Source organism: Haemaphysalis longicornis, unplaced genomic scaffold (genome assembly GCF_048455015.1).
Source record: "Haemaphysalis longicornis isolate Haplotype H1 unplaced genomic scaffold, Haemaphysalis longicornis Haplotype H1 scaffold_3, whole genome shotgun sequence".
Lineage (NCBI taxonomy): Eukaryota > Metazoa > Arthropoda > Arachnida > Ixodida > Ixodidae > Haemaphysalis > Haemaphysalis longicornis.
In genome coordinates, this window is record NW_027526335.1 from 551496 (window position 1) to 562633 (window position 11138).

Consider the following 11138-nt stretch of genomic DNA (forward strand, 5'->3'; position numbering starts at 1 on the left):
TCAATCAATCAATCAATCAATCAATCAATCAATCAATCAATCAATCAATCAATCAATCAATCAATCAATCAATCAATCAATCAATCAATCAATCAATCAATCAATCAATTTTATTTCCACCAATGTTCTTACCGTACTTTTTGCCCGCTTTTATGACATTGCGTGCGCAAACTGCATAAAGAACGTTTTTTTTATTTTCTAATTGCACTCCGGACGCGAATCAGCTGTCATAGAAGGCACTAATGACACCTTACTGTACGCTCTCCCAGTTTTTTCATATCACGGTAGCGACGACCGACCGGCATCTTTATTTATCGCGGTGTCCTCATGGGCACGCGCAAGAGCTTCGTCTTTTGCAAGCATCGTCTGCTCCACTGTTTTCGCAATTGAGGGCGATTTACGCCCTGTCACGGTATCGGCGTGGCTTTGTTTACTAGAAACGAAGTTATTTGAAGCACATGCGCATTTCCAATGTGCGTTCGACATGCACGGGCATCAGAAATGTTTACGCTGCTTATAGGTACCGTTGGCGACTAGCTAAACGACCTTCGCAAAAAGAACCAGGTGGTGTGTTGCTCTGACGAGAACAGCATAGCAGACGAGTCCTACAGCAGAAAGTTAGATGTGCGTGCTCTCGCCTTTTCGGCACTGGACACCGGGATAAGGCGACGACCGGGACCGGTAGTTGCTCCACTGATATTAAAAACTTGCGAGGGTGTTATAATGGCCTTTGGCGACATGCGGCATGTCTGGATAACTGGTGCATCATTGCACGTAAGCTTTATGCACTATTTACCTTATTAGGCAGAATCTCAAGAAAAACTCTTTTTTGAAATTCTGAAAAAAAAAAAAATTTTTGAACTCGTTTTTTTTCCTCAGGGGTATTTTACTTGCCTTACTGCCAGACACAACGGCAAAGGCCTACAACCTGATGTACTGGTGTACACAGTGGCATAAAAGCATTTTTTTCACTTTGCGGCATTGCACAAACTGTTTTTTATGCGATCCAGCTATTTTTGTCAGGCCCAGTTCTTTTTTCACATAACTGGATTACAATGCACGCAAGCATGTGCAGGCCACTACAGAATACTTGGCTCAGCATAAAAGACAAGCCTTTATTGATACACTCCAACAGAATATTTTTCAGGCACTTGCGTTCAAAGTGCCTTGCAAGATCAGCTGTTTCAAACAAACAAGCCCAAATAGGCCATTGTTTTTACACATGCAGCTCCAGAAAACAAACAACCTGTTGACTATACACAAGTGGCACAAACATCACAGCACTGAATGAATAAAAGTTTTTGTTTTCACTGAACAAATAAGGGAAGGAGGATTAACAAAAAAAAAAGCTAGAAAAAATCTTGGCCTCCCACAACTGAGCCTAGATCACACAATACAAAAGGGGATGTGTGTAGCATACTTAAAGGGAATTTTTTTTACTAAAAAAACAGCACACAGAGGTAAAAAAAACTTGTGGACACTTGTATTCAGTTCACAGCACCATCACACATATTTCAAAAGCAACGAATTCATGACAAAAAGAGAAATGAGATCAGAACAAACTGAACCTTGACCCTTAAAATCGAACACAGCAATATCTAGAAACATACATATAAGTGATTATGCATGGTTACTAAAAAATATCGGCTTAACATCAGTGTCGGCTTTTCATAAGTGGTGCTGTATTTGTTTGATTACTGGGGTTAATAGTCCTGTTTCACAGTGCCCACTTTCTTTAAACAAGTCAGACTGGTTAGATGGGAAGAACCTGGAATAACAGCTGACACTAAAGGTTAGCACAGCCATGTACACAGCATGAAAAGCTATCAAACTGGTTCCCACATTGTACAATAGAATTTGTAGCTGTAACAGTAACGGTCTTTTTTTTTGTTTGCCGACCCAAAAAAACATGCGATACTTGCCTTTGGTGCAATGAAAGATCAGTATCTTGATAGGAAGTAGATAATTGCCCATACATTTTGTTCGCCTGATGCACGTGTCAAAAGTGCCTTCTAGTAATTTCAAGGTGTGATCAAAATCAACAAGGTTCTTATGAAGCAAAAGTAGCTTGGTTCGAGAAATTTTAGTGTTAACCATTCCAAGGACAACAGCCATAATTTGCATAACTTGAAGGATGATTAGTTTTAAGTATCATGAATTCATTACAAATAGATGTACAAAGCAACAATTTTAAATGTCACTACACATAAAAGCGTTTTTAAATAAAACAATCTTTTTTTCTTCTCTTTCAGCAAGTATCGTTACGTTGCATACCGGCAATTTGCAAGATGGATTTGGGGAAGACTGCGGAAAGGCGAAAGGAAGGTCATACCATCTTGTGCAGTTTGGATGATCCGAAAAATGTTTCCATCGGAATCGTATACAGGATTCAAATATCCTGAACTTTAAGGTTGAAGGCCTCACCAAAGAGGAGGAGCATGATTGTACATTTGTTTCCCTGCCACTCCAGCCTTTTGCTCAAATGAATGCTAGCACAATTCACTACAATAAGGACAATAAATTTTGAACAGTTGCATCCTCGCATACTTTTTCCGGCATAGATTCACCTACACAGTACAAAATTTCCACCAATTTCATTTTTGAGGTGCACACCACTCAAAGATCATTTTGAAATAAAAATACACGGCTGAGAAAATGTAATTTTAAATGTTCTTAAACCAATGAACAGGCAGATTAAAGGGACCCTGCAACACTGTCTTCAACCTTTTTTGAAATCTTAAATGCTTGCAGAATTTAGTCACCCAACACACCAAGTACTTAGATTAGGGGGTCGCTAAGTACCTCCGCCAAAAATAACTGCTCATGCCCATCGGATAACTTGTAAACTCACTAAAAAGATTTTCTCTCTTTCCCAGTCTTGATGTCTTTCGACTGCTTGAATTACGTCATTAAAGCCATGTAGCGGCTGTTGGCCGGTTTTCCTTCAGTCGCGGCAATGAACGCTTTTCGATGGCAACTTTAAAAAAGTCACAAAAACAAAGCAGCAATGAAAGGCGTATGTGGTGCGACGAGCAAATTGCACAGTTCTGCTCCATACTGGCGATAACTATAGCTTTTGCAGTGGTTCCAGACACAAAGGAAGGAGTGAAAGCCCTTATCGAAGGTGTTGCAGGGTCCGTTTAACGCTAAGTGGCTAAAGCATGATGCTGAGCGCAAGCACGTGGGTTTGATCAGGGTTGCGGCAGGCCAATGCTTCTTGTTAATTTTGATGAACCTCCTCCTAGTCACAGTGGCTAAGGGCACGCAAAAGATTTCTCCTCTCACAGCTTCTCTGCCCTTCTCCAGCACGCCCAGAGGTGCGCTTGAGGTACAATGAAAGGAAAGGTGGGAGGGCTCGCACTTGCATCATAGTGTAGTAGTACAGGTCCCTTTTTAAAGTTCCTTCAAGTTGTTACATGGTTGCGGCATTTCCTGTACAGCTTCTGAAACACTTAGAAGCATACACTAAAGCTATGGCATACAAGACTGTGCCAGGCCACACTGTAATAATCCAAGTACACTGCAAAGCCTTCTACTGAAGAGCTGCAATGTGTGACAGTTGGCACATTTAAAAAGCAACTCTTTCTCTTTCTGTAAGACCTAAATGTAGACTGTGAACAAGGCCATACTGGTCCTAACTACCACAGAAACTAATCATTTTAGCTGAGGACCAAAATTTCACAACCCACCGCGGTGCCTCAGTGCTAAGGCGTTGTGCTGCTGAGCACGAGGACATGGGTTCGATTCCCTGCCGCAGCGGCCATTTTTCTGATGGAGGCAAAAAGCAAAAATGCTCGTGTGTACGCGCTTTCGGCTCACGTTAAAGATCCCCAGGTGGTCAAAATTAATCCGGAGCCCTCCCCTACGGCACGCCTCATCGCCTGCGTTGCGTCGGTGCGTTAAACCCTACAATCAAATCACCGAAATTTTACAGAGCTTTTGATTACTCAAATGTGTTATGAATGATCCAGAAATTTCACACAACACAGCACCATGCCTGGAATAGTCAACTGCAATGACAGGTTGAGAACGAAAGAAAGGCTCACACCGGCCACTTCACCAAGCTGCACAACCACTTTGCATGGCTTGACATAGCGGACGTAGAACACTGAAGTTGAAAAGAATATTCATGAAGAGGCACACACCGATCACTTCACATCACAGTCATTTTGTCCCACTGCACTCCACCGCCACCATTCACATACCCCTGCACACGTCATCACACGTCACTTATTTCCCCATCATCAAGGTCTGGCATCTGCTTAGAAAAGCGGGATCTGTATGCACAGACGAGATCTGCAGTTGTTTGTCTTGGTCCGTTCAGGCTGGTCATAGGTGCAGGATCATCACTGTGAGGTGGTCCACTCCTTTGGGCTTGCCGGAATGATGGGGTTTCCTCACACACATCCAGCATTTCATGCACCAGTTTGCGAACATACCCTGTGGAGGAAACTTCTATTAGAAGATGTTTGCGCAAAAAATAGTATACTAACCGTAGGTTGGCGGCGTCTTGACCAGGCCCACAACCTCTTCGCCCGGTTGCGCTCTAGGGCGCCCTCCTGAAAGGTCAGGGGAAGCATGGTTTTATACATTGCACTTCTGAAGGTCTGTTTCTCATGCGAAACGAGTAAAAAACTTGCCTGGTAACACAATACAGGTGGAAGAGGTTCCAGGCAGTTTCCATCATTGCAAGCTGCGTGCTCGAGCACCACTGCGTCATCCTGCAAAAATAAACAATGTGGCAATGAAAGTTGTCAGCTGCGTTACAATGTGGCAATGAAAGTTGTCAGCTGCGTTCTGGAAACACTTTTTTCATTTATACCCCCAAAAATTGTCTACTTTCCAACATTGCACTCGCCACATTTATGTGCCGGTCAGTTTTGGTTTCGAATTTAGAGCAGAAAAGTTTCGCTCAAACGCTACCCAGATTTGGTCAGTTTTTTTTTTTTCTGGCACCATTCGCAATTCCAAGACACTGACTGCGCAGTGGTGCAGGCCTAAGCGCCGGCTAAGATCACCGTAAGAACCTACTTGGTTCATACCTTACGTTACCTATGCTCAATCTTTTGCGAGCGCACTGCATTTGCACCGTTGCTTGCTCGGCATTGCACTGTTAACACGCAAGAGCGCTCACAAACGCCGTGTTTTCAGCAAGCTCTGACTTCACAAAATAGAATGGTGAAGGAATTTCAAAAGGCTGCGTCTAGCGTTCCGTCCAGACGGAACGGCAACTGTCACTAAGGTTCTGTCCAGAGGAAACACAAGTCGCGTTGAGAGCAGTCTTTCTTGATTTTTACCTAACCGGCCAAACCGCTACCGCTCACTGACTAGCCAGAATCACTGATAATTATTAATCATTATTAATAAGTACAGATGATACAGATCCAGACGGATCTCAAAGCCGCCACCCGACGCCCGCTTCACAGTAATTAAGCGAGAGCAGTCGGTCTTGATTTTTACCCAACCTGCCAAACAGCTTCCGCTCACTGACTAGCCGGAGTCACTGTTAATTATTAATCACTGGTAATAATTACAGGAGATCAGGCGTAACTGGTGATGTCGTCGGCCTTGGCTCCAGTGAGCGGGAGCGGTTCGGCCGCTTGAGTAAAAAATTGGCCGCGTATCTGCTCCTTTCGTTGCAAATGCCGTCAAAAGACGATAGTCTTTATCGGCTTTTGCGAAGTAAATGCCTCCCTTCGCTTTCCCGCTCACCTCTCATGTTGTTCCTCTTGCGTCGCGCTCCTACCAAGGTAAAGACGCCAAAGGTTTGCTTAAATCATTTTAAATTTCCCGCGTTCCACTGTTCCAAACCGGGTGTCTCGATGCGAACGCTGCCGTACGGCGAAGACGCGCGTTAATCGAGGCGCCCTACTTCAACGTTTATAGAACCGCGTTTCCCTACTCCACGTGCGTTGCAAGCAGAACGTGGAACCTCTCTAGTGGAACCTTGCGTAACTGTTGCCGGTTGGTTTCTTAAAATGACGCCAGAAGCTATAGTGGCGCGGGCGACAGCAGGCGACGGCGCAGTGAATTCTTTTTCTGCAGTTGATGAAGTATTTAATTTCGCAAAAGTCAAGCATGTTTGATTTTTTATAAAGAAACACTGCAAATATCACTTCTGTATTGATTTATTGTCTCATATTTGCGTATGTCTTGTTCTTCCTCAACAATGTTGACAAGTATGAACATTACACCGGACATAGACGGGTAGATTTAGCTGTGACTATATAAGACTATTGCGCAGGCATTGTTCTGCTTCGGCCGGTTGGCTGAATCGAGTCACAGACAGACAGACGGACAGACATACAGACACACAGACATACAGACAGACCAAAATTTCTGGGTTTAAGTAGCCCAAGAAAGACTATCGTCTTTAAAAACCAAGCCCGACTGCTCTCATCGCGTGAATTGCCAAGCGAGCGTGAAGTATATCTATTACAAAACGCTAAACACGATAGAAAAAAAAAAAGAAAAAGTTGCAAGAATCGAACCAGGGACTGCAGCGTCCGTAGACAGCGGCGGAACCGCTACACCAAAATTTTTTTTTTTTTCTTTAGCTCCATTCGATTCAGACGCGATTCCCTGCAACGCCTGCACCGTTGCACGGTGCGCTGCACCAAAGCGCTCGATTCGCCGCTGCAGGAATGCTGCCGTGCACCGCGTCGCTCGATTGCTTATGGTGCTGCAGCGGTGCCGCCGCGGTGCAGAGAACCGCTGCACCTGCTACGGAGGAGGTGCAGCGATTCGCTGCCGTGAGCGTTCGGGCGTTGCGGGTTGGCAGGCGGCTACCGGCAGTTCCGGCGACCGCGTGAAAATGTCCGTCGAGCTCGAAGATGCGTGGGACAAACTTTGCGTCGCCGCTGATGCGTACGACGCAACCCAGATGGCCGTAAATATCCAGTTGTAAAGGACGACAGGCGAGGATGATTAGCAGACGACTATGCCTGCACCTCGCTCGATTGTAAACACGCAGGGGCGCTACTGACGGTGCAACCGTGATGCACGGCACCGCGGAACCACGCTGCTGCACTGCACCGGCACCACAGAACTTCCTCTGCAACGTTGCCGTGCACCCCTTCTGAATCGAATGGAGCTTTTATTGTCTACACCAAATCCCAGGAGACCAAATCCCAGGACGAGAAAAGGCGGCTAATCGGCTGATTTTGATTTGGCGTTCAGTCAGTCTGGACGGAACTTTAGGCGTTTTTAGCGTTCTGTCTAGACGGAACGCTATAGACACTTCCATTTCAAAAGGACATAGCACGCGCACAGATGCGACAAGGGGGAGTTGTTGTTGTTGTTGTAAAATTTATTATGAATAGGACGGCACTAGGGCTGTTGCGGTGGGAGGGGGAAAAGGGAAGGGGGTTACGTGCGTCGCACTATGGAGGCTTCACACGCAAATGTCCACAGTGTGAGTAGAATTCTCTTGTGGTCGTGTGTTGGCCGGATCCAGTCCTCGTGTGTTGATACAGATGACGGGCGATGTTTGTCACGTGCGTCCTTCAGTCCTTCACAGTCCCACACCAGGTGACGCATGTTGGCCGGCTGGGCGGCCAAGCACACACTACACTGGGGCGGCGAGAAAGGTGGCGGGTTCGGCTGCTTGGCGTACTTCTGTGCGTGGTTCCACCTTGCCACCACGTCCTCCGTGACGGCAAAGCCACTTCGTGCTTTAACCACGAACACTTGGGCGCCCCGGGGAAGACCTTTAGGTAGGGGATCCTCAAGGGGTGGTACGTGGGTCAGGAGCTCTTTGGACCTTTCAAGCTTGTTCCTTCTTCGCTTCTCTTCAGGGCTATGACTCAGGGCTTTGAGAGGAGTGAGCTCAAGCTACGAGTGGTGGGGAGAGCGAGCCTCACTGGCCAGCCTGTGCACAGTCTCATTGCCCGTGTTGCCAGAGTGTCCGGGTACCCAGAGGACCTTGACATCAATATTTCTGTCCCGTTGTAGTTCGCGGCAAGTCTGCTTTATGGCATATTCCATGGAGGTCACTCGCGGAGGTCCCACCAGGTTTTTGAGTGCCGTAGCACTGTCCGTTAAAACCCTGATCCGTCGTACTTGCTTGGTGCCATCTGTAGACAAGAATTCAATCACCCAGAGGAGGCTAAGGTGAATGGCTCGGAGTTCGAGTTCTGTGGTTGAGGGGGTCTCTTCTAGAAGGAACCTTTCTGAGCGGTGGGCCCCGTCCTCTCTTCTCGCTACCATAGCTGCGATTCGGGTCTCGGGGTCCCATGAGCAGTCTGTATGGATGCGTAGCTCCTCCGGGTCAGGTTTATGTGCGTTAAGGGCCTGTGCTATTGTTTTTCGCTGCTGGGCGTATTTCTGTACGTTTGTCTTGCGCGATAGTGGCTTGAGGTCTGTTATTTGGATGTCTTGCCACGGAGGAATGTGGGGTGGAACATCTTCTAGTACGGCTTGCATCTGCGGGTCTTCATGTAGTAGGAGCCGCTGTCCTTGGAGAGTGTTCTGACGGCGGTCAGCCGCACCTTTCCGTCGATCATTTATTAGCTCCCGCAAAGGTGGGAGTCGCGCATAACGGTACAGTTCGTCGATGCGCGTGTGCCGTGGCAGGGCGGTCACTACTCGCAGAGCAGCTCTATACATCGTTTCGAGCTTTTCAGTTTGTGCTTTCGTCAGGCGGTAGCACAGAGCACCATACGTGGCGCGTGAGACGAGCACGGCCTGGACTAGAGTGCGGGCTACCTCCGACGTGGCTCCTCCAAATTTGCTTGCGAGTCGTTTGATAAGGTGGAGGAGTTTTTTCCATGTAGGCGCCAGTTGTCTTAACCATTCGGTTGCACCTCCCCGCTCCGCGATGGGTATACCGAGGATCCTGATCCAGCCTGCGTCTGGTCGCTTGAGTGGTCTCCCCTCTAGCGAAAGGGATACCTTGGCTCGTTCTTCAGGAGTGCCTCCGATCAGGATATACTGTGTCTTCTCGACCGACAGCTGCATGCCGGTATGCTCGAGGTATCGCTCCAGGGCGGAGAGTGCCTCCTGCAGTGCGGCCACAGCCAACTCCGTCTTTTTGTGGTCAGGGGCTTCAGTCCAGATGGTAATATCATCTGCGTACAGAGTAAAATGCACACCTGGAATTTTTGAGAGTTCTTGGGTGAGCCCACGCATAACCACATTGAAGAGCAAGGGCGAGAGAATCGACCCCTGTGGAACCCCAACGCAGTTCGTGAAGCTGGTTGGTTCTGTATGCCCAGAGCGAATCTCAAAGGTTCGATTTGCAAGGAAGCTTCTGATGAAGTTTAACATGCTCTTGCCGGGGTACGCCTCATGAAGTTCCCGTAGAAGGGCCTGGTGAGTCACGGAATCAAACGCTTTCTTGAGGTCCACCGCAACGAGAATGCTCGGCTGGGAAAACCGGCGAGGGCTCAAGATTCTCCTTAAAAGAAAGAGGCTATCATGAGTGCAAAGATTTGGACGGAATCCAGTCTTATTTGGGTGAAAGTATTCTGACACTTCTTCCAGGTAGTGATTGAGCCTGTTTGTGCACATTCGTTCTACGAGTTTGCACACTGTGGAAGTCAAGGAAATCGGACGTAGATTAGGAGTCTCCGTGGGACGCTTACCCGACTTCGGTATTGGCGCCACTACGGCGTGTTTCATTGAAGGGGGCAGTTCACCACTAATCCAAATTGCATTGATGTCGTCAAGGGGGAGAAATTTCACGTCGCACTCACCTCAATGTCACTTCTCATCCGTTCATCGGTAGTGTCCAACAACGTGCGGAGACACGCGCTGGACACAGCACTGCGTCATTATGAAGCCGCCGTCGCTTGTAGCCAGCTCCTTCCCAGGTTCCCAGGCCTCTGGTACCGCGGAACTAACAAAAGAGTCCGACTCGAAATGTTGCGAGCGTATCTGTTGTCGCAGTGGCTTTTCAAGGCCAAGGGCTTCCAGCCAAAGTTTCCGTCGTTCGACAGAAGTCGGAAACCTGTGATAAGACACGCTGCCGGCGCCCTCACTCACACAACCAGGTACTGCGCACTTTCTTTTGCTTGCCATGGCAAGAACGGTTCACAAACGCATGTTGAAACTGCATGCACAGGCGAGGAAAAACGAGCGCGAAAGCTGCTCGCGGCGGCGCGTCAGGCGCGTCGTCACCAGTGCTGCCACAGGCAAAGAAAAAGTAGTAGTAGATTTTCGCTTGAAAAATCAGCAGAAATCATTAAAATTTGGCTCAAAATTCAGCAGAAATCAGCAGATTTTTCTATTCAAAACAAGTAAGAAAAAGCAACTTTTCATTTCCAACTTCTTTTTTAACGCTCGTTAGCCAATTCGTGCACGTGTATGGTGGCGCCACGTAGGGGGAAGATACGCAAATGCAACTATGGTTCTTTTCTTTTTATTTCTTTTCAGGTAATATATGGTTTTTGCGCGTCGGCGTCGCAAACAACTGAACTGTGTACGGCGGGTACTGTCGTCGGTTTTAAATACAGAGCATTTCAGTAACTCACGATGTCACCCGCGTTGACGTCCGTAGTCGTAGTCCGCACCCCTCCCCTTACACTATATAAAAAAAATACTATCCGGCGCCTGGTTTTGATCCCTCGACCCTGCGGGCGGAACGCAATGTACATGGTGCTCTACCCACTGCGCCACAAAGCCAACACAGAATGGGAGGCTACGAACGCGCCTTATATCCTTGACTCATTCAAACTACGTCAAGAAGCTGCTGATACAACGCATTCACTACCTGTGGGCGGAACGCGAGGTACATGGTGCTCTTCCCACTGCGCCACAAAACCGACACAGAATGAAAGGCTGCGAACGCGCCTTATATCCTTCACTCATTCAAACTACGTCAAGAAGCTGCTGATACAACGCATTCACTACCACCAACTCCCCAAACACTAAACGTTAACGCAATACACCCACCCCCTATGCGACGCATTTACTCGAGTCCCCCTCGCGGGGAGATGGGCCCAATTTTCTTTTAGAGAGGGGGTGTTCAAATCCTTCTGGGGGGTGTTGGAGTGAGGGGGGGTGTTAGGGGTGGTGTATCAATCCCTACATATGAGGCGTACAATGATTCGCGGCACACAGCGTTCTGGGCCAAGCTGCCCTGCTACGTCATTCCCGTTCTCTGAATATATGTCCCTAAAGACTCCATCCGCTTTTAT

The 11138-nt window shown here is 47.6% G+C and overlaps 1 long non-coding RNA gene across 1 annotated transcript; it reads right to left on the reverse strand.

The window, feature by feature from the left end:
• Positions 1-1746: 1746 nt before the first annotated feature.
• On the reverse strand, positions 1747-10113 carry LOC144173827 (uncharacterized). The gene is made up of 3 exons (XR_013323392.1): positions 9696-10113; positions 4494-4721; positions 1747-4440 (listed from the first exon to the last, which is right to left on the reverse strand). It is a non-coding gene; the product is annotated as an uncharacterized LOC144173827 (long non-coding RNA).
• Positions 10114-11138: the final 1025 nt, after the last annotated feature.